We start from the raw sequence: 23,489 nt of genomic DNA, 5'->3' as shown, positions 1-23,489 counted from the left end.
AGCATTCCCTCTTAAAATCATTACCAGCTGAGTTAAAAAAATCCGAAGTACACACGCCCTTAAGCTTCGCCCCATTTTGTAAGTACTCTACCCCCAGTATTGAAGAAAAATCAGTTTTTTTTCCTACTAAATCTCTATCCATCAGCTAGAAGGTAGCTTTATGTAATTACTAGTTAATTTATGAAATGAAGCGTGGCTTCGAGTGTTGGAGCCCTAGGTTTTTTGACTCGAATTTGGTTGTGGTTTAAGGAGGTAAAGCGAAAGTAAATGTTGTTTATTGATAACATAGCACAATAAAATCTCTGTAAAAAGTGCAAATAAAATCATAATCACCAGTTTCAGTACTACTTAATTCATAACTACTTTATTGGAACTAATTTGGTTAGGGGGGGGGAGTACTTCAGAAAATATTCGTGAAGAAAACGGAACACGAAAATCGAAAAAAAAAAACGGTGTATTTTGACTATCGGTGAAAATAAAAAAAAAAATTTAAAAAAAAATCACAGATCAACAATTTTCGCACTTTTGATTTTTTTATAGCTCAAAAGAATGAAAATTTACGACTTGATGTGCAAAAGAATTAACTCGTTTAATGGCTAAATAATGCCGATTCTCCATAAATTGAAGAAACTCTAATTCTAGAATATTATTCAGAAATTAATTTCAGAAACTAACTGAAAGTCTAGCTGCCTAAATAAAAATTTTGTTCATCCACTGTAAAAATAACTCATTCTTGCAATCTGCTTGAAAAAAAGCTGTCAGCATCGAAATAATCATATATTTTGAAAAATATGAAAATTAAATCAGATGCTTTTCAAAGTCACAAGCGAATCGTAGCTTTTTAACTTAAGGAAAAAAATACTCAGATTTTGAAAGTAATCGTGAAAACATGTTTTATTTCAGAAATAAACTGCTGAATTCAATCGTAAAACTTTCCTCGAAATAGAAAAAAGATCCATGTGCATGAGGGCATACACCCATGGACTTAATCTTTTCTTATTATGTATATATTCTCTTTTTAAAACTTTTTTAGGATGGATCCAACACCACGGAGATAATCGGAACAAGGACAGACGAAGACTTTTTCATAATTATAACAATATTCTAAATGTTCGTATATTATACATTGATTTCATGTTACACATGTTTGGAAATAAAAATAAAAACTAAGGGGTAAAAAGCAAAGGTATATTTTTATAATTATTTAACAAACATTACACTAAATTAATTTTACAAAAAGATTTATTTCACATCTGCATTTTTTTAAGATTTATATTTTCAAATACCTTTTGCAATTTTGGCAGAGAATTGTTTTCAAAGTATGAAGTATGAAATGCATGCAATAATAAAGTTCTTGTATTAAACATAAATTTGGCCAAATAAACATTCTGCATACAAGCAAAATTAATAAAACAAATAATTAATTGGAAAAAGAAAAATATAAGCTTTTTCTTAAGATTATCTAATTTTATTTTCTGTATCTAATTTTAGAACAAATATGTACTAACTTAAAGTAGTCCATTTTATTGTACTTTTTCTTTGAAACTTGTGGTATGAGTTGGATAAAAATCTTTTTTTTTTCTGGAATTTTTTCATGCGATGCAATGAAGAAGAAACTTCTCAGCAATTTTCTCCCAAGCATATATCGATCTAACTGTGCATAAAAGTGGCACATGATTTATTTTTCCAGAACCCATTGTCTGCTGAGGAAGGAGCACTTTTATATTCCCAGTAGGGGCAGGGAGATGTAGGAATTTCTACATCGTGATGCATCGCCATCCTTACATTGCGATGTAGCGATGTAGTTCAAACAGTTTGAAATATGCTTTCCGCTTTAGCGGCACCCCCCTCCCCCCGCTCTCCAATTAGGGGAGTTTTCCTTACAAAAATCCACGCTTTTGTCAGTTCTTTTTCTAATTTGGCACATAGGTTCTTTAATCACATGGGGTAGTACCCCATATGAATACTACCCCATGGGAAACTATCCTATGAGGATTTCCAGCATCAAAGGATGTCTGGGCCGAATCTGGAAAAGATCCGACGAAAACTGGATTTTTATAAGGAAAACTCCTATGGGGTTTGCCATACATAGCGGGACGAAAACTACACTATGAGAATTCCGAAACATCAAAAGACAAATGTACCAAATTCGGAACAGATCAGACAAAAACTGGGTTCTTATAAGACCCCCCCCCCCACACACGTGGTTTCCCACTCCATAGCGGGACGAAAACGGGAATTCCCGAGCGTCAAAGGACATCTGTGACAATTTTGGAAAAGACATGATAAAACTGGTTTTTTGTAAGAAAACCCCTCATTTGGTGGTTGTCCCCCATAGCGGGGCGAAAACTACCTTATGAGAATTCCTGAGCATCAATGAACGAACCTCTATGCCAAATTTTGGAAAGATCCGACAAAAAATAAATTTTTTTCAAGGAAAACCCCCATCGAGTTGCCCCCCCACCCATACATTGACGAAAGCTAACCTTCGTGAATTCCTGAGCATCAAAGAACCGCTATGGCAAATTAAGAAAGATCAGACAAAAACTTCTTTTATATAAGGAGAACTTCCAATGCGGGGTTGCTCCCCCCCCCCCCATCATTGATGGTTGAAAACAACCATGTGTGAATTCCCGAGCATCAGAGGACCTCTGTTCCAAATTTGGAAAAGATATGATAAAAACTGTTTTTTTATAAGAACCCCTCCCGTATGGGAGTTGCCCCCCATAGCGGAAAGAAAACCACCCTATGAGAATTCCTGAGCATCAAATAACGAAACTCTGCCAAATTCGGAAAGATCCAAAAAAAACTGGATTTTTTGTTGGAAAACTACCATAGGGGTTACCCCCCCCCCCCCATAGAAGGCCGAAAACTACCCTGCGTGAATCCCCGTGCATCAAAGAACCTATGTGTCAAATTTTGGAAAGATCCGACAAAAATTGGATTTTTTCAAGGAACGCCCCCCCCCCCTTCCTTTTATAAAGTGATGAAAACTACCCTGCGTGATTCTTGAGCATCTAAGAACCTCTGTGGCAAATTTTAAAAAGATCGGACAAAAACTTTTTTTTTAACACGGAGAACCCCCAATGCAGGGTTGTCTGTCCCCCCCCCCCCGCCCCCACATAGAGGGACATAAACGACCTTGTGTGAATTCCCGAGCCTCCAATAACGAACCTCTGTGCCAAATTTGGAAAATATCCAGCAAAAATTCGATTTTTTGAAGGAAAACCCCCATTATGGGGGGTTAATTAGATACCATGGGGAGTTTAATCTGCAATGATTTGTTTTACCTTTTTTAAGAAGTTTTTTGTTTGCAATTTTACATAAATAAAAATTTGCTTGACATATTTTATGTGCCTCTTTTTTTAACAATTACTTGTCTTTTTTTGATGGGGAGGGGGGGGGGCTGCAGGCCCATTGATTGTTTCAATTTTTTCCAAAATATGACAAAGAGTCTGTACTCAATAAAAATTTTACAGAAAACGAACTAAAACAACGGCCAGCCAAGTGTAAAAACATAAATGTTCAAAAATCAAGAGGGGAGGAGGTGGGGTCAATTGACCCCCTCACCCCGTAAATGACGCACCTGTGAAAGTGACTATACGCTATAAAGTGGGAAACTACGGTGGTAAGATTCTGAAGTTAGAATTTGATCACACGCACACAAATCTTATAAAATACAGTCGAACCTCGTTATAACGAACTTAAAGGGACCATTAAAATCGATTATTATAAAACGTGGTTCGCTTTATCCAAAAAACAATAAACAATAAGACAAGAATAGCAAAAAAGTTCATTTCAGCAGTTATTTGTTTTAAGCGTGTTCAAATTAACGAGATTCGACTGTATTGTCAAATATAAAAAAAAACTAATGTGCTCAAAGAAAAAAAAAGGAAATAAATTTTCCTAAAAAGTTACGAAATTAACGTCCTCATATATGACGAAATTAATTTGACGAAACTAATGCTCTCAAAACTACGAAAATGATTGTTAATTTGACGAAACTAGAATGAAGAAATATTTCGTTACATTTGACGAAATTTGCATCCTCAAACCACTAACAAAAGCTGTTTCTTCAATTTGACGAAATGTTCGCTCGGAGCATATCCCTGGAAGTGGTTTCGTCAAAAACGAAGAAAATTTCTTCAAATTTGAAAGTCCATTTCTGAAGATTTGACTTGAGAAAACACTTGCAAGTGTTTTCTCAAGTCAAATCTTGAAGTAAGATTTTTGCACAAGATTGGCAAATAATACATGGGTTTGGCTGATTTTTTTTTCCATTTTAATGCAACTTTGAGGCAATTAACGGTTTTTTTTTATTTATTTGTATTGAATGGATATTTAATCGATCAGCTGGAATCTAGCCAAACTTTTTTTGTGGAATCATTTCAATAGCTGGGCATTTGGCATTTTGCATTAGGCATTTGGCATTTTTTTCAACTGTCGCTGTTTTTGAAGCTAAAGACTACGCAATACTGTTTCTCGGTTTTCACCATGTAACCAAATATCGCCATTTCTTTAATATTTCTTTCTTTAAATTTGTTAACACGTAAAATAATTCGCCAACTAATTCGCAAATTCATAAACAGCGCAAAAACTTCCATTACTTTGTCTTTGCACACAATTTCAAACAATTGCCAAATTTTTACTGTTTATTGGAAACATTTCGGGTAGCATCATTGTTGACCCTATTTTGGGACGATTTCTACGGTAAGAAGTTACACATTATACAATAATTTAGATTGCCGGTGTAGCGCCGGATATTATGTATTTGATGGAGATCGGGATTATAAGGGAACTGTTTCACTTTATTTAAGAATAGTTGACCTCACTCGAATTGGATTTTTTGGGAATTACCCAAACTAACTTCTTTACAACTCCTGAACGTTTTCGTGATTTAGTTTTTGTGATTTTTGGGTTTCTTCTCAGTTTTGCCAACATTTCATTTGCTCCCTTTCCCCCTAATTTTCAGTTTTAATCATACCTTTTGATACATTTAAGGAGGCAGGCAATTTGAAATGTCGGCGAAACTAGAGACAAACAATGTTTTGGTAACTATTTGATCTCTGCTTATAATGACCATTAACTTGAATCAATTGAAAAAAAAACTACATCAACGTGAGCGAAGCCGCGGGCAAAAGCTAGTGATAAATATTATTGTTATCATTTTTGTGTTTAGCAAATTCTATAAAGTTAAACGAGAATTGTGGAACAGTAATAAACCACGATTAAAGTGAAAAATCAACGTAAATCAAGCACAAATTCTGAAGAGAAAATGTGTGCTTTATACACTAATTCGTGGATTATTTACGTTGGTTTTTCACTTTAAACGTACTGTAGCACAACGCTTATATGATAATTTTTCGACTAATAAACCATACTTTCACTGAGCATTAAAATTAAATATGAAAGTTTCCTGAATATAGTTTTCTCAAAACATATTAACAAGTCGCTATCTCATTTGAAACTGAACAGTTATTCGTTAAAAAAAAGTATGGATTTATTTTATTTTTACAATGATATCAGCTTTATTTCTTTTTTATTCAAAAACGAAAAAAAAATACTTATAAAAATTATTGAGCATTCAGTTTAGGTTTGTCATAAAATGTACTAAAGAAAAGCTCAAAACGATACCATAGAAACCATGACTACCTCAAAAAACTTTGAGGAAACAGAAAACTTGTTATGGTTAATTAAACTACATTTTAAAGCAAAATGAAGCAGAATATTTTATACGAATTATGGTGTTAACATCTAAAGTTTTCATGAATAAGACCATGAAGATCTAATGCTTTTATGGTTCGCATAAAGCTAAAGTAAATTTTATGGAAACAAGAGGAAACTTGTGTGATTAAAGTACAGAACCTACTTTAATTGCGTTTACACAGCGAGTTTATTTCACCTTTTGTTAACATGCTCAGTTTAATTTTTCTGATTAATCTCTCAGTTTTCAGTTGCGTTAAATGCATGAAAGCACCATCATCGCAGTTGATTCTCAGGTCTCATTAACAAGGAGGATTGTGAAATGTTTCCACTGAATAAATGTTTACCTTGAATGTTTCTTAAACTTGTGAACACTGTTCTCAAATAACTGAGAGTATACCTCCTGTGCATCAGAATGAATTTTATGAGCGAATTTTTTCGAAATATACAGTTGAGTCGTTTCGTTAATCATATTCTTAAGGAGCCTTTTGCTGAGGTACTAAGGTATGTAGGTCGCAGTTTGTGGAGTTGAAATCGTGGGATAACTGGAAAAGATAGTCATATAAAGTAGTTTTATTTCTTTTGAGCAGTTTAAAGTAAAATTGTATCGTTGCGTACATTAACCATTAACTGGCGAAGAGATTTTTTGCAACGTGTAAGTGATGAGATGCAGTGTTGTGCGTAAGCAAAACTTTTACTTTTGTGTACTCCATAGAATTTAACAAACAAAAGTAGGAGACATTTCTAATGATTTTTGTAGTAATCTCTTTATATTAAACTAGCAGTACCCGCACGGCAATGCCCGTGCTTTTAAAGGAACTCCGTTAAATTTAAAAAAAAACCTCCCCCCCCCCCCCGATGTGAAATGATCATTTTTCTTTAACTAAAATGCGTACACACCTTTCCAAAAAGACTTATTAAAGTGTCTTTGGAATTTAAAACTAATCGCCAAAATATTAAATTAGATTTATTGTAGCTTGAACCTTAAAATAATCCTCCAACTGCGTAGTTTATCCATCGCTTAACACGCCAAGCAACCATGTTACTGTAACCATGCCCTTCAGCGAGTAAAGAGTTTTAGTCTGCAATTTAAAATGTTTAGACAAATAAACAAAAAAAAGGGGATCAAATTACATTTACAGTAGCTTTCAAAAGTAAATAGTTACGCAAATCTGTTGTTTATCGCCAAACTCGCCTTGTGACCCCGATACCGTAACCCAACCGATAAGCGAGTGAAGCGAACTCCGATCGATTAGCCATCCGATCAAAGAAAAATAAAATCCTTTGATTAAAAGGAATCCCTCCTCCCCCTCTGATGTAAAATAATCATTTTCTTTTTCCAAAAGGCGACAACACCCTTTAAAATCCTAAAAATCTGCCAAATAGACAAAAAAGACATAAAATTACATTAACAGAAGCTTTCAAATTGTAAAATAACCTCGTAACTCTATTGCTTATCGCCAAACTCGCCAAGCGACCTCGCTACAGTACGCCATTCAATTAGCGAGCAAAGCGAACTTTTACCGATTGGCGATCAAATCTTTCTAACGAAAACGTTTAAATGAATTTTCTGCAGCAGAAAAACAACGTAATTAAAAAACGCGGTACATCTAGGACGAAAAGGAAATTCCGTACTCCGTAAAATGTAAGGTTTTTTTTTTTAAATATGCTTACATCGCCGTCGTGTTTGCTCCGTCTTCTTGAATTTCTATTTTAATGGAACGCTCGCATTTATTTATGACTCGATATATTCATTTAGCAAAAAATTTTACACGTTAAAGAATCATTTAATGTCTATTTGGCGAATTACTTTAATTGGGTGGTCGATTTGGCGGACTTTTTTTCTTTAAATGGCTTGGTTTAATGGCTTAGTTTTGTTTCAAGTTTAGTTTCTTGTTCAAAGAAAATAAAAAAAAATCATAGTGACAAAAAAATGCATGGTTTTGCCAAATTAGTAGTTTTTAACTAGGTTTTATCTTTAATCAAACAAACTAATAATAAGCCAAACAAAAACGATCGCCAAGATTAATAATGTGCCGTAACGTAGCTATAACGGAAAAAAATATCGTGTCTCCAATATAATAAAAGGTAACAGGGGAAGATTTCGATAATTGGGAATCTGGCGGTCTTTTTTCATTGGCGTCAATTTTCGGCTTCAGCGCCTGCGCGAGAGGTATTTTTCTTTGCAAATCAAAACAGAGATCGGAAACATATATTCATATAGGGTTACTATAAATCAGCAGGGTTACCAAAATAAAATTATTTACGCCAAAAATGAGACGACCGCGCCAGATTCCCAATTATCGAAATATCCCCGGTAACAGTTTTCAAAGAGCGTCGACCGCCCTTTAAAATCCTCGTCTGGAATAGTTTTGAAAATATTCATTGGAATGGATCTAATAGCATAAAAAACTCTTTCAAATTCGAGAAATATTCCTCAATATCGCCATTAAAGCATACATATCCTTCACTTTTCAAAATAACGTTAACAAAACCAGTAAGAGACGGATAGTTTTGTTGTTGCAAATCTCCGGTGTTTAGCAGCGCTAAACCAGGTCTATGAAATTCGTCACTCTCAAAAAATCCAACCCCAACATTGGATCCGCCAAAAGATCCAATCTTGAAAGTCCCAGACAATTCAGTAAATGTTCGGGGGTGGCCTGCTGGTCGGCACACTTCACACAGGTTGGAAAAGTCTTTTTTCCACTGCAATAAGTCAATGATTTTAGGTGTCCACTAATGAGCCTAGTGATGGTCGTCTGATCTCGCCTACCACACTTGAGAGATAATGCAACTCCCTGGCACTTCGCCTGGTACCAATTATGGGTAGGAGGGACAGTTCAGGAGGACTTTGCATCTCTTTTAGTCTTAGAAAATAGCTCCAAGTAAGTCAAGGAATCAGGTGTGTATAATGGCTCGCCAGTCCCATTTTTAGCCAAGATATCGGCCATCTCGTTACCGTGTACATCAACGTGAGATGGAATCCACTGAAAATGCACCTATCGGATAGTTTTAAAGACTACATATCCATTATACTCGTACATGAAAACATCGACTTGCGAGAACCTTATCAAAAGGAAAATATATTTTAAATGCCCTGCCACACAGGACAAAGCCTCAAGGCATTAAAAACCGATTCCAAGACTTCTAGATATTTGAGCAAGAAATGGCAACAAATAAATTTTGTTCAGCTTTTCTTTCAAGCTAAAATTAACCTCGCCGTGGTAGCCTGATCGGTAAAGCCTTGGTTTCCTAGAAGCGAATCGCCGATCTTCGACGTCGCTCATCGACGTAACGCTGAAATCAGATTCAAGTGGATTCCGACGTGACCACTCAGAACGCCGAATTGGCTCGGGCGCGCATGAGCAGAAGAATCAAGTTTTCGCCTCGGCGAGGAACGACGCCGACGCTAAGCGTGTTCGCTTCTACGAAACCAATGCTTAAGGCATTGGACTCGGGGCCGGAGGGTCTCGGGTTCGATCCTCGCTGGTCGAAGACCCACCGTCGTCATTAAAGGGGACTGGGCGACGTTAATTATGCTCGTGGTCTCAATGGCCTCCAAGTGAAACGATACCTCTGGGGGTGCTAGCACCAGGTAGCTATTAGCTCTTGGACTAGTTCTAAATTCTCATTAACTGTTCGATTCGGTGATGGTGCTGCCATCTATCGGTATATAAAATAATGGAGGCAAGGCACTTAGTATGCAGTCCTCGACATAAATACAGTTGAAGTCAGTTGTGACTCTGAATAGGAATAGGAATTAATCTCGCGCAGAAAATGGGGGAAGAAATTTCTTTTTGAAATAAATTAATTTTTACTTCAAACGCTTATAACTTTTTTTGTAGTCCTTTTTCGATGTCCGCGGCTTAAGAATTTTGCCGATATTTTCGAAATGATTATTTTTTATGTGCTTTCCAACGGTACAAACCCAAAAAAATCGGGCCATTTCTTAGCATAGACGCATGTTCAAGTGGACGTAAAGTTGAGTTTTTAATTAATGTTTTCGTAAATTAGTGTCCTACGTGGTTGAGACTAGAATATTCGTGACCCTCATAAAATTTCGAATTTTTTAATACCTGGTTCGACCCTGAACTCGAGTTCGTTCTTGAGAATTTCGCATATACAGTGGCTCCCAAAAGTCTTCGTACACCTACGACTTTCAACGAAATAGGCCCCAATCAATTGGTTAGAATTAATATTTCGGAATAGGTATTTAATTATAAGATCTATGATCAATTTTTAACAAAACTACATGAAAAGTTTTTAAAAAATATTGAAACTTAATTTTTTAAAAATCAAAAATCAAAAAGTGCCGGAAATTTTATCTCACAAAAGTCTTCGTACACTTTATAAAATGTCTGTATATTATTGAATAATCTAACTTTTGATTAAGTTATTAATTAGTAGAATATCATACAGTATTCATAACACCTTTTAAATGTCTGCGAATAGATTTCATTTTTTTTTCTTTCTTTTTTTTGCTTAATTTCTGAGTAAGTGTTCTACCACACTTTGAGTCTTACTGTTTCTAGCTCTATTTTCGTTTTAAAGCCCTATTTTCGTAATCTAGCCTCCAGATATCTCTAAATATGCTACATTAAGTTAAAATCTGGAGATTTAGGGGGTATTTCCAAAACTTTAGGACAATTTTCGTGGCACTAGATGCTAATGTTGAAAACCGTGCGCTTCTTATCGTTGTCTTGATAAAAAACAAAGTTGTTTCCAATAACCAAATTTTTGGCTAAGAGTTTAAAATTGGTTTTTAAAATATTTAAAGGAACAGCATGATTCATTATTTCATCAAAAAATTACAAACTACCAAGTCCTGATGCTGATATGCACTCTCACACTAGAACACCTCCACCGTCCTGATTAACTGATCCAAATAAGTTCTTAAGATTAAGTGCCTAATTTTTTCTTCTACTTACAGTTATACAACAATTTAACCAAAAATGTTAAATTAATTTTTATCTGTAAGTAAGACGTGATTCTAAAACGTTTTTAGCTTATTTATAATTGATTTTGCGACGAAAAGCGTAAGCTTTCTGTTTTTCGTACGATCAAGAAAATTTCTGCGGGAAGAGGTCCCATTTAATCCAGCTAATCAGAGAACTTGGCGAACAATTTTAGGTGAAAATTAAGTGTAATATGTTTCATTTAACTCTGCAGAAACGTTTACAGCACTCAAATGTGTATTTTTCATAATTTTTTTAACTTTAAATCTCCGATCACGTTTCGTTAACTTTGCCGGTTGACCTTTTCTTACCTTCTTTTCAGTCCGATTTCTTTCTTTACAGCATTTTATCAAGCACTTTACTATACAAACAAATAAATTAACTAATTTAGAGACATTTCAAACCAATATACCACTACTGTGGGAAAAAAATTCAAATTTTGAATTGTTTGCGGATTTTTACGAATACCAGCCATTTTACACTAATAAGCACAATATTAAGGAATAAATAAACAAAAAGTTAAAGCCAAATGACTTATAAGGGTCAACACAATGCAAACATATTAATAAAACGGCATATGATAATTTTAATCATGAATTTATTCGAAAATATTTGAGTGTACGATGACTTTTGTGGCGTCTTATTTCTCTGTCTCTTCGTTTTCTGACTCATTTCAAAAAGAAGATGCGTCAATATTTTGAAAAAAAACAATAGGTTGTATTTAGAATGATATAGGAATGATGTGAAAAAATATTGGACTTCATATTCGAATTCAGTTTCGCGTTATTTTGGTTTTACTAAAAAATTTCAAAGTGTACGAACACTTTTGGGAGCCACTGTAAGTGTGCTACGTTCCCCATCCCGTTTCACCCCTTAAAATTGAAATTTCGAAAAATCGTTTCTTAGCACGCACTTACGTTATAAAATAAACCTGGGCGGTCATTCCAAGCTCGCCAGCTTGCGAGGTCGAGATTCTTGCTCACGTGATCGATTGTGACGTAGAAATGTCGCAAAGGAGCATTTTAATCTACTCGAATGTAGCTTGCGGCTAGGTTCGAGTAGATTAGATTACTACTTTGTGACATTTCTACGTCACAACCGATCACGTGGGCGAGAATCTCGATCTCGCAAGCTGACGAGCTTGGAATGACCGCCCTGTGTTCCAAACTTCAGTTTTCTAGCCTCAGTAGTTTTGGCTGTGCGTTGATTGTCAGTCAGGACAAGCTTTTTTATATGTACAGATAAAAAAATAAGGTTAAAGAAATTCTGAAAGAAAGTCTGGCGGGCCTGAGTTCAGGAGACCCCACACCATAGCCTTGAAATTTTGTACAAAATTACTTCCAGCAACTTTGTTTACACCTGGGGTTTTGCTTTTTTAATCTCGGATTTGTTATTTTTTGTAATTAATTTTTAAGTTCAAATTTTTCGTAAATTTCCTATTAAAATGGTGAAATATACTTGCACATATTAATAGTACGTATCTTTGGAAAGCGTGGAATTTTCCGCGTTCTGCGCAATTTGTTTCAATGCTCTAACTTAATTACAGCGGGAGTTATTTGTGTTTTTAGCTCGAATAGTTTTAGGCTTAGCTGAAATTTAGGCACTACTTTCTTCATTAAATCCATCAATAAAAAGTGAAGGACTTGTCCCACAGTTTTCTTTTTGACCCCATTTGAATTTCGGCTTATTTTACTCCAGATCTAACGCGAACTATGGTCGAAAACCTAAGCTGCTATCTCCAATGGAGAAAAAGGTACAAGCCGCTTGAATCAAGTTCAAAAAATCTCTCATCAACATTCAAATTATTGATGTTTTATTTGGCATTACCATAGTTACATCTTTTAGATTCGTTTGTTTCTTTTTTTGTATTCACAAGTTTTAAGGGTTTCGATTTCACGGAAAATCTTAGACTCAACTCAATTCAAGCCGCGAGCTAAAGAGCAAAATATATTACTAGAAACCAAGAATATGAAAGCGACTTTTCAAACGTACAAAACTGCAGTTTTGCAATGCTCAGGAGCCCTTTAGCCCTCACTGCTCTGCATGTTGGTACAGGTTATTTTGAAACCCGGGGAAGGGGTGTTTTTTGCTCCAAAGAGAACTTATAATGCGTTTTCAATCTGTTTCTTTTTAATTGACGATTTAAATTTTTGCGACTCAAATAAGATTGCGAAGCAAGCTTCGGGGGTTTTCGAGCGCCAGAAGGTGGAGCCCCCTTGTTATCTATATAAATACCACGAAAACAGGATCGTAAATGGCATAGATATACATTGAAACTCCGAATTTACATTTTTTCCCCCACTTCACTTTTTTTTTCCATCAGGTCCCAGTTTTTTCGTACAGTAATAATGCTAATTCAACCCGGATAGAAAGTTTGTAATTTATCATTTTCCCGCATTGTTTTCTCTGGGAAGTAAAACAAAAGAAAGAAATATTTTTAAATAATCATATGTTTTCTTTTAGTGCTTTTTAAAAGCTAATCCACTTCTTTGACAGGTAATCTATTTAAACGGAAATGCTATTGCTCCATTCTTAGCCGATTAAGGACTTTTCGTCAGCCAATGAAGATGAACAAGAAGAACCGTAAACACGGCCGTCTCTTCTATCAGTCTTACATTATTTCTGATAAAGACCAAGAAAAAAACTCGTAAAGTTTTTTCAATCCTTGAAGATGCTGCATTTACTTTGAACTCTCAATGACTAAAAAGTAATCCACACTTACGGACTATTTTCAACCTAAATGTCCGGATTCGCAACTAAATGTCCTAGGATGATCTAAAATGGAATGAATGTACAATAATGTTCTTTTCGTAAAATATCGATATTATACCTTTTAAAAGAATAATCTTTACTACCTTTAGTTTTTTTCTATTTAATTTTTTGTTTTCTGTATATTTCCCGTGTTTTACGTTTTTCATCCCAGTGCTTTGAGAAACTTTAAGAGTGTAAATGTACTAAGACAAACAGCGTAATCAAGAACTTTTTTCAGTTTTCTTCTTAAAGCCTTGGTTGCATTAAAAAAGGGGCTATTTGAAAAGCCAATACACGTGTCTGTAATTAGCTTGCTAATTTTTGCTTGATTACGTTGTTTACTATCGGTATAAAAACTGCCTATGTGATGCCATCTTTGATTGGAAATAGTAATGTCAGTGAGATCGTAATAAGTTAAACCATAAATAGATAAACTTCATCAGACACACTGATACCGATAGCTAAACCATACTGTTATTAGATAAATAAATACCTTTGTGCTGAACAATAAAGTAAGACAAAACAACGTTAGAAGAAGCACAAATTTGTAAATTACAGCAGACACGTGTTTCGGCGTTACAGGGAACGCCTTTTTCAATGCAAAAAATAATGAGCTTATGGATGAAAAGACATCCGACAAAAGCCAAGAGCAGATAAGCATGCAGCTTAAAAGATAAAAACAGCGGATTAGCCAAACACCAATGACAAAGATATAAACCGATCAGGAACCAATAGGAATGCAAGCAAAGGCCAAGAGCTTTCTCTTAGGTACGAACCCAGAAAGAAAGAATTCAATTTTACAAAGATTAAGCGGAAGCTTAAACAAAACGAAAAGAAATTGTCAGTAACCGTGAATCGCAAGAAAGAAAAAGCTGAATGGAAAACCATGAAATAAAATAAACAAACAAAAAATATTCGAAAAAAGGAAAAATAAAGATAAATAGAAGAAAATTGGGGGGGGGGCGGTGTCAATCAAGACAAAAAGGTAAAAATAAACAAAGGAAGATCGATAAAAATGAATGGAAAAAAGGGAGGGGGATGGGGAAAGGACAGTATTAAAGATATGGGAGCCAAATGTTAGAAAAATATGGAACTGCAGTAAGATCGATAACTAAGTTAGAACTGTTCCTCAAAATATGAAAGGATTCCCAAAAGTCAAGATGTGATGAATTGGGGCATTTTTGGATAATCTGATATAGTCGGTGGAGTTTGTGCAAAAACATTTCACTTCCGGATACCAGTATGAAATTTTGTACAGCACTTATGTTCATATAAGAGAGCAAAAAAACGCCGGGAGGCAATCGATTGGAGGTCAAGACCCCCTGTGGGGACGTCATCAAAATGGCCGCCATGTATCGGTTAATACGTCGGTTTAACTGCTTAAAACTCCATAATAGGTCGTATTTTGTAAAATTCAAATACATTATCTGAAAGTCGTTCAAAAAAGCTCTTCAACAGAGCTTAGTTTTATTTTCTACTAACGGTACCCGCACGGCTTTGCTCGTAGTAGAAAAATTAAAAGGTCATTTCATTCGCCTGTATATTTACAAACAATGGATGATGAATTTTTCCCCAATTTGCGATGTTAATTTGCTCGGCCATTTTACGGTTCCTTCCTTCCTCAGTTGCACGACAGCCCTGGGTTGGCCCTGGTCTTCTCAACATTTTTTATGTTACCGTTCCACGTTATGATAATTTTGTAATTTACTCGTCCACGATATGATAATTTGCTCGGTAAAATGTTCTTAAAATTGAAAAAGAAAAAGAACAAAATCGAATTTTCGAATTGCAGATGCACACCTGCATGCTACAAACAAATTCTCTGCCAAATTTCATGGAAATCGGCCGAACGGTTTAGGTGCTATGCTCGTCACAGAGAGACATGCGGACAGATATCCCGACAGATATCCAGACAAACTTTGAACTTTATTATTAGTAAAGAAGACAAATAGTTTAATCATTATTACAGTATCAATGTGAAAATTGATAGGAAAACAATGACTTTCCTGTGTTCTGCAATATTGGAGTAAAACTTTTACTGTTATACCTGCATTATAAAAGAACCTTTCCAGTTTCATTAAATTTAAATTTGCACTTCATGTTTTAACACTTTTTGTCAGTATTTTACTTTTATATTGAATGAAAGAAAGGTTAAAATGCAGAAATAATCAAAGTCACCGCCGAAAATGGATCGAGAACTTAATTATTAATGCTATCGTATAATAAAACAATTTTGTTAAAATGCTTACATTTTAAACATATAAGAGAAATAGACGAAAATTACATGTTTTAATAACAAAGAAAAAGTAGCTGTTATAACAAAAACAGTAATAAGTTTTTTTAAGGAACGTTTTACGTATTGCACTGACCCTAACAACTACAAAGAAGAGTACAATTCGGACCTGATCTGACGCATCGACAGCGTGTAGACATCTCTTTGCACTTGCATGATATAAGTTCCTGTAATTTCTGCATTGTTATTTTGGGGTGTGCATACCAAAGAGGTTCAAACTCTTCACCGATTTTTTTCCATCCCCACTGATATGGATCCAAGAGCTGCAAATTTTGCTGAAGACATTTTGTCCATAGTAAACACTGCAATATTGTTCTCTTAAGGTGATGCAGAAAAACGTTGCTAGATGTTGTAATAAAATCAACTGGTCTGTTTTGCTGGGTGAAGAAAATTCTCCTAGCCTCATTTACGGTTTCCATTGAGCTTGTTGAATGATGCGTCAAGACTACGAAGCGCTGAATAAGTAGAAAATGCTCATCTTCTTCATTAATGCTCTCAGGTACTTTAGTATAGTACAAAAAAACTTTGTCAACATCTCTAATTGCCATCCACATTTTCCATGCAGTACCTAGTTTTACCAATGCTGGCAAAACTAGACACCGTGTGCTCATATAAAGGGATGGGAAAAAGGTAGAAGATCTGTAACACCTTGTGGAACTTTATGGTGCAAAACGTGAATGGGAAGATACCGTAGATATTTTCCACTTCCACACTCCACCCATAGCTCTTGCAGTTTCGGAACTCGGAACATAGCAATCACTACATCATCACTGTCAACAGTTTTCACGGTGATCTTTACATGACCCAAGTATTCTATTGCATGCTGCACATAGAGGAATAGCCTCGCACCGGCTTCTTCGTGGGATACGGGAAACATGGTTTCAAAATTGTTCTTGACTGAAGCAATTGCAGTGTCTTTGTACGAGCATACAACCTGCTTCCCATCTGGTAGATCCATCTTCACGAGATTTTCTGCCAAAAATTCGAAAAGCTCCACTTTATTTTTATCTTTCGCAAGAAATTTAGTAAATGACTTCGGTATCAAAACATTGGATTTAATACTTATTCTTGGTCCAGATCCTCTCCATTGTCTCGTGTCGCTTTTCAAACTTCCTTTTGAATACCCGTCAAAAACCAAATCTACCCTATGAACACTTTTTCGTCTCATTAATATGTACGGCTTCATAATCTGATCGCAGTATTATTGGACAGTTCGAGCAGACTGAGGAACAAGCATGTGAATCAGTGCAGCCCCATCAATGAACAATTTAGTTCCGGAATAGCCGTCAAAACCAGTCCAGTTGATTGAACGATACAAGAAACTACGCCGGACTTTTTTCTTGGTTTCCTAAATTTGCCAAGATTGGATATAGAAGGTAGACACGAGCTGTTTTCATGAGAAAAAAATTCTTTTACATCCTTTTGAATTGCTTGGCAGGCAACATATAGCTTAGCAAAAAGAGTGCTGCCCCTCCTCAAATTAACAATGTTTTGCTTGTCTTTGGACTGAACAGAAATATTTTTCTGCTCATCAAGAGGATATTGTTTCTTTTAATAACATCATGTATGGATAATTTTCTTAACACTAAGCGATCTTCTACAAATGTATTGAATTGACTTGCGTTGACATCACAGCAATGGCACTTTCTTCCGAGAGAATAATTTTGTTGCTGTTTACTGTAGTTAAATCGTCATCTTCGAAAGGATTCCCGTGTTCTTCAAATATTTCAACTAGGCAGGAAACATGAGTTTCATACCGAATAAAAAAGCTTCTAGTATCTGCATGTATCTAGTATCTAGCTTTTCAGTAGTGACGTCAGACTTTAGGCTCTGATTTTCTTCAAACTCCCCGATCAGGAGCACAACTTCCGGTCCAGCAACCATCCATTGTATTAATGACGCCTCAGGACTTAAACGTGATAGATTAGTTGATTTTTAAATGTATTTGTTGTTTTGCTCATGCAAATGGTCGTGTGCCATCCTGGAAAATTTCCTCTCAGATTTGGAGCCAGATATATTTTTCCTATGAAACTCTTGAAAAATAGCTGGATGCATCTCTACTGCTTCAAATTGCACAGAAATACTGAAGGCCATCGGGCATAATTTGTATGATCAAACCAAACATCCATGGACATATGTTCTCAAGAGTGACAGTAAAATCTGAGAAATTTCCTTGACGAATAGTACGCATCAGATTTAAAAGTATGCATTCTAGCTCCATGGTGATCTTTCAGTAAACTGAGGCGATTCTTCTGATCTTCGCTTAACCCAGTCTGTATATGTTTTGTCTATATCTTTTCGATTTTGAAACGCTTTCTCTAACAGAACTTGGAAAGTGGTTACTGCAAAATCGTGAGCGTGTCGACTTCACTTCACATGCGAAACTTTTTGTGTTCTTTCTGCTCTTCCTGATGTTGTAACATGAGCTTCTACTAGGAGTTCAGTTCATCCACTTCCTTCAATTCATGTACCTATTGCAGATAAAACGGCCATTTCTATATGTGAAGACCACCTAACATGACCAACATTTTATCTTCGCTATACTCATTCAGCATAGCCCACTGAATAGATTTTAGCACGGGTAGATGGGATCTAGATTACAAACATTCTATTCATTAAATATTTTACTTTTTCAAAAGCACATGAAAGAAATGATTGCAAGCTATGTTAGTATTTTGAGGTCACATGGACCAAATGAAGGAGAAAAATTTATTCTAAAAAATATTGCGAGTTTTAAATACGTTTTGTTTATTTTAAAGGACGTAAAGGAATGAATACAAGCTATATATATATATATATATATATATATATATATATATATAATAATTTTAATGCTAGATGGAACCAACAATTGAAGTTATCGATTTCAAACCGTGTAATAGAATTATATGACTCACCTTAATTTGATATTATTTGCTACAGCATTAACCAGTCAAATATTCAGTTATTGAAAATTATGTCTGAATAATAAACATATCACTATGGAATTAATTATTGCTGATCACTATGGAATTAATTATTGCTGAGAACAGCAGAACTGGAAAGAAACGAGCTAGGCGGACTACAATCCAAAGTTACAGCTTGTTGGCGGGAAAAAAATCGAGTAGTCGTTCTGATTTATGCCGCTAGACGGCAAACGTTCGCACTTGCAGGAGAAGTGAATTATTGTGTGACAATACATATATGTATTTAATCCGATAAGGAATTTTTAATTAAAAGTTTCAGAGCGGGTCAGATGAGGTGAAACAGTTGGAACAGTTCAATGAGAATGCACCCCCCCTCCCGCCTCATGTAGTTACGTTTTTGCAGTGAAATTTTTAAAACTATTTACTAAGGGGGGGGGGAGAACAAATGCATATTTTTATAGTTTATTTGAGAGTTTTTATTTAGTGTACCTATTTTTTACGGAAGAATGATTTCTAATGGCGTTTTGAGCAGTTAAACAAAACTTTTCACTTTTTCACGACGGCCATTTTGATGACCGAAATTTTAATAACTCTAAAACTACTTGTCTTAAGAGGAAAAATCAATCTCTGTTAAATAGATCTTTTAAAGCTCTTTCAGATGATACACATTCATATCACAATATACAGATCTATAATGTAGTTCTAAGCAGTCAAACGTACGTACTCACCTTTCCAGACGGCCATTTTGATGACGTTAATTGTAATAACTCTTAAACAATTAGTAATAAGAAAAAATCCAATCACTATTAAATAGCTCTTTTAAAGCGCTTTTAAATGATATACTTTAATATCGCAATATTAAGATCCATAATAGAGTTTTAAGCTGTTAAACTAACGTACTTCTCTTAATAAGGCGGCCATTTTGATGACGTCATCACAGGAGGTTCATGACCTCTGATCAAATGCCTCCCGGCGGATTTTTGTTCTTAGATATGTACATAAGAACTGTGCAAAATTTCAGACTGGTATCCGGAAGTGAAATGTTTTGGGTATTTTTGTCACAAACTCCACGGACTAATAAGAGTTAAAATCAAAAGAGTGATTCGAATCCCAACAGTGTTGAGCAATACTAGACTTATTTAATTGTTGTTTTTTCACATAATTTCGATGCTCTTTCAAGCGAATTTTTAAAGCACGCCGAGTCTGTCCAATATAGGCAAGTTTACAACTACAATTAATTCTATAAATTCCACAACAATTAAGAGGGTGAATAGGATCTTTAAGAGAAGAGAATGAAAGTTATGTTCGGTATGTTGATGATTGTTTTGTTCTAATGAACCAAAATCAGTTTGAGAGTGATGAGGTTTTATCTATTTTAAACTCCATTGATCCTCATATTCAGTTTTCTTGTGAGAAAGAACGGAATAATTGCATTTCATTTCTTGATGTACTTGTTTCTCGTACTGAAATTGGTTTTGAAACTACTGTTCATCGCAAACCTTTTGCTGTTTCTTTACCTCCTCATAGACTATCACCTCATCCTCCAAATCAAAAATATTCTGCTTTCAATTATTTTGTTTATCGCGCAATTAATATTTGTTCTTCGTCGGAACTTCTCAAAGTGGAACTTAATTATCTTAAAGCTGTGGCAATTGATAGAGACTATCCGCCAACTTTGATTGATTCCATTTATAAAAAACTTTCAAATAAATCCCAAACTAATGTTCTTAACCGAACCTTCATCAGAAAGAATTTGGTTGTTTTGCCATTCTTTCCATCTGTAAGCTATCAGGTTGCTAAGATTCTAAAACGTTTCCAATTCCAGGTGGTGTTCTCTCCTATTAATAAACTTTCATTCTCTTCTCTTAAAGATCCTATTCACCCTCTTAATTGCTGTGGAATTTATAGAATTAATTGTAGTTGTAAACTTGCCTATATTGGACAGACTCGGCGTGCTTTAAAAATTCGCTTGAAAGAGCATCAAAATTATGTAAAAAAACAACAATTAAATAAGTCTAGTATTGCTCAACACTGTTGGGATTCGAATCACTCTTTTGATTTTAATTTTTATCAGATTATCCATAAATGCCCCAATTCATCAGATCTTGACTTAGTGCAGTTCCATATTTTTCTAACATTTGGCTCCCATATCTTTAATACTGTCCTTTCCCCATCCCCCTCCCTTTTTTTCCATTCATTTTTATCGATCTTCCTTTGTTTATTTTTACCTTTTTGTCTTGTTTGACACCGCCCCCCCCCCCCCAATTTTCTTCTATTTATCTTTATTTTTCCTTTTTTCGAATATTTTTTGTTTCTGTTTATTTTATTTCATGGTTTTCCATTCAGCTTTTCCTTTCTTGCGGTTCACGGTTACTGACAATTTCTTTTCGTTTTGTTTAAGCTTCGGCTTAATCTTTGTAAAATTGAATTCTTTCTTTCTGGGTTCGTACCTAAGAGAAAGCTCTTGGCCTTTGCTTGCATTCCTATTGGTTCCTGATCGGTTTATAACTTTGTCATTGGTGTTTGGCTAATCCGCTGTTTTTATCTTTTAAGCTGCATGCTTATCTGCTCTTGGCTTTTGTCGGATGTCTTTTCATCCATAAGCTCATTATTTTTTGCATTGAAAAAGGCGTTTCCTGTAACGCCGAAACACGTGTCTGCTGTAATTTATAAATTTGTGCTTCTTCTAACGTTGTTTTGTCTTACTTTACATACTGTTATTATACTACGGAACTGCTTTCGCATTTTACTTCAAGTTACATTGGCATATGCTTGTGCTCTGACCATTCTTCTTCTCGAGTTTTGCTAAATTTAACTTTTTTTTTTTTTTGAGAAACGTATGACATACTAAAACTAATTTAAAAAAACGATTTTAAAAACTAGTTTTCGTGCTATCCTTTTATACTTATTTGCAAATGAAAAAATACCAGAAAGAAATTTATTTAAAATGTAAATTATTAGCTATAAACATAAATTTTCCACGTCAACTGTTTTAAACAGCGTAATATTCAAGCCAATTTCATTTTCACTGAAAATTACAATGCAAATTACTTCTGGAAATGCAAATGTTTAAAACGACAGCAACATGGAAAAGGTTCTTTGTTTTAGCCATTTTATTTTAATCAAAATATTCCTGCTTTGTGACTCCTTGCAATTCAATCTTCAAGAAAGAGACAATAAATATCTGCAAATAAAAGACTGTAAATCATTTTTAGTGTGAAGCCTCAAGCATCTGCTGCCGAAAGTCGAGACAGAACAAGGAATTGAATTTCATTACTTTTTATTTTTCAAAGGGGTTCATTCGACCAAGACTTGCGGCGCCTACTTTCTCTGGTTCGAGCTTATGAATTATTAAAATGTTATTTTTGCTCTGAAGTTTATTGATACTTGGAGATATTCAATGCAAAAAATATAATTATCTTTCCACCATGTATTTTGTCATTCAGTTGAGAATATATTCAAATACTTCATCGGAATAAAAAAAAAATTAAGAAATACTAGGCACTTTTCATAATGCATTTAAAAGGACGAAATAACTTTTCTGTGTCAAACGGGACAATTTACGTATTCCTATAGTTTTCAATTATTCTGAAAAATATTACACCACAAACGAAGAAAAGTGCGACTCAGGTCATTTCAAACCAAACTTTCTCATTACGAAAAATATGCATGTTTCAACACTCATATTTATGATTTTTAGCTAGATAAGGATAAGAAATTCTCTACATGACTTGAGTCGCATTTTTATTTGTTCGTGGTGTCATTTTCTTGGAATAATTGAAAACTACAGGAAATCTTTAATTGTTTTTTCTGAGATACAGGAAAGTTATTTTGTCCTTTTGAGCCCATTATAAAAAGTGCTTAGCATTTTTTTAATTCTTTTTAATTCTGTTATTTTTTATTTTTTTCCAGGCGACGCTTGCACTGTGCTGGTGCCTCTTTAGTTTTGCCCATCCTGATCGAACTAATAATTTTAGAAATTAATTAGTTTAACTAGTACATTTTAAAATATTTTTTAGTATTAAGTTGTACCTTAAGATTAAACAAATCATTTAGTGAAATCCCGAAGCCTCTAAGCGGGCTAGTTGCTGAGATTAAAGCAAAACCGGACCTCATGGTCTCCGTAACAAACATTGGTGGTGTATGAAAAGTACTTAAAAACAGGGTCAATATAACGACACCTGATTTAAAAAGAATTATGTTCTTTTACATACTACTTTTATTTGTGTTCTATCACTCACAAAACTTCTTACACAACAACAATTTTTTCTCTGATACTTTTCAATTTAAAATTTCTATTAAAAGCACAAATTTAAGGGTGACAAACACACAAAAGTAACTTGTATTTGAAAATTAAAGCAAAATTTATCACTTCGTTTCTGGCGAATGAAAGTACTTTCACAATCAATTAGTGCAGCCAGATGATTACTGCGTGTATCTAAAAGTTTATAATTTTGGCATACCTTTTCAGATTTATTAATAAGGTAATTGCGGCAAATATGGTCACCCTATGTTTCAAGGCTTACTAAGTCGCTTGTTTATGATTCAACTGGTTCTGCTTTTTGTGCATTCATCAAATGACTCATAAATATAAGAAATGAATCATTTCATGTCAAAAGTTAAGCTTAAATTTGTCAACTTGGCTTTTTTGAAACAGGGGTTAATAATAAGGCCAACTCTGAAAAAACACAAATAATAATAATAATAATAATAATAAATAAATAAATAAATCCAACTTTTAAAAAAACTGATATTTTTTATTGTCAATGTAAAAACATATTAAACCACACTTGATAAACCCAAAAACATTATCGAAAAGTCCATATTTACTTCAATGGAAAGAAGAAAGATCAATCGGTCACATTTGGGGCACTAATACAT

Source organism: Uloborus diversus, chromosome 7 (assembly GCF_026930045.1).
Source record: "Uloborus diversus isolate 005 chromosome 7, Udiv.v.3.1, whole genome shotgun sequence".
Lineage (NCBI taxonomy): Eukaryota > Metazoa > Arthropoda > Arachnida > Araneae > Uloboridae > Uloborus > Uloborus diversus.
This window is presented reverse-complemented; position numbering follows the sequence as displayed.